This window comes from Frankliniella occidentalis, unplaced genomic scaffold (assembly GCF_000697945.3).
Source record: "Frankliniella occidentalis isolate FOCC.00 unplaced genomic scaffold, Focc_3.1 Scaffold106, whole genome shotgun sequence".
In the NCBI taxonomy this organism is placed as follows: Eukaryota; Metazoa; Arthropoda; class Insecta; order Thysanoptera; family Thripidae; genus Frankliniella; species Frankliniella occidentalis.
The window spans coordinates 962,335-963,456 of record NW_026267235.1 but is presented as its reverse complement, the minus strand read 5'-3'; positions in this window follow the sequence as shown (position 1 = coordinate 963,456).

Genomic DNA, 1,122 nt, shown 5'->3' with positions numbered 1-1,122 from the left:
CCCCTCCCTGCTCCCCCCTCCCCTCCGCGAAGCCAGTGGCAGTTCCAGCGCGCGCCAGCCAACACACTTTCACCCCTCTGTCGCGTCGTTGCGGCTGTGACTGCTGTCGTTGGATTTTTGTCACGCTCGACTACGACTCCCAGGTCCCTTCCTACTTTGCCGCCCAGACACTCACGAAGCCGAGGATAAACCCGTCATCATCGCTACTCCATTCACTTCACAAGAATAAGGTAGGACTGTGTGTGTGCGTTTCGCGGTGGGGCGGGGAGGTTGACAACGTTAGTTTCGTAAGCTGAAGCGCTCATCTTCTTGAAATTTTGGGCGACGTGTGCTTGTCTAGATTTAAAGACGAATAACGTTCCTTCTGCCTGACCTGAAACACCACTTCCGACTTGATGTTTTCTGTGAGAGTGCTCGGTATCCGATGGGTGACATAACCTAACTAGCGCGGCCGCGGGCAAAAGTGCGGTAATGCTTTGGGCCCCACGCAGCTGAGCGGTTTCGTTTCAACCCCCGACGCAGGCACGAGCGTGTGCAAGAGAGAGCGAGAGCGAGGGAGTGAAAGATACGTCATTTTGCGACGGTGGCTGACAGGTTATTGAGGGTTAAGGTGCGTCTCGCTCGAGCCAAGTCAGGGCTCTCACACTCGATAGTGTATTTCGACTAACGGAGGAAGAAGAATGACGGGTAGAACATAACTGTACGTTCTACCCGCTGTTCTTCTTCCTCCGTTTGTCGAAATACACTGTTGTCATAGAGTTTGCTATCGGTGTCGGTCGGCGATCCTAACCCGTTCGTCTATTGTCTCTCTTACTCCCATTTCGCGCCGGTAGCAATCCCTACCTTGCCACCGCGACGACGGCTGTTTGTGCCGACCAGCCCCACAGGTTTGGCCTCCTCACCTCCCACCCGTGCGCCCGCCGAGTCGAGGATAGGCAAACCCGCAAGACGGCGGCGCGTGCTCTGAATCAACCGGTACACTGTGAAAATCTAGAGTGTCCAGTCCAACTAATGTCGCCCTTTTGCTGGGGCAGGGGCAGGACACCTCAGAGTAAGGGTGTAGGCAACCTGCCCGCACGTAGGAATGCGGGACTGCATAAGTACAGAAGTGTGTGTGTGGGG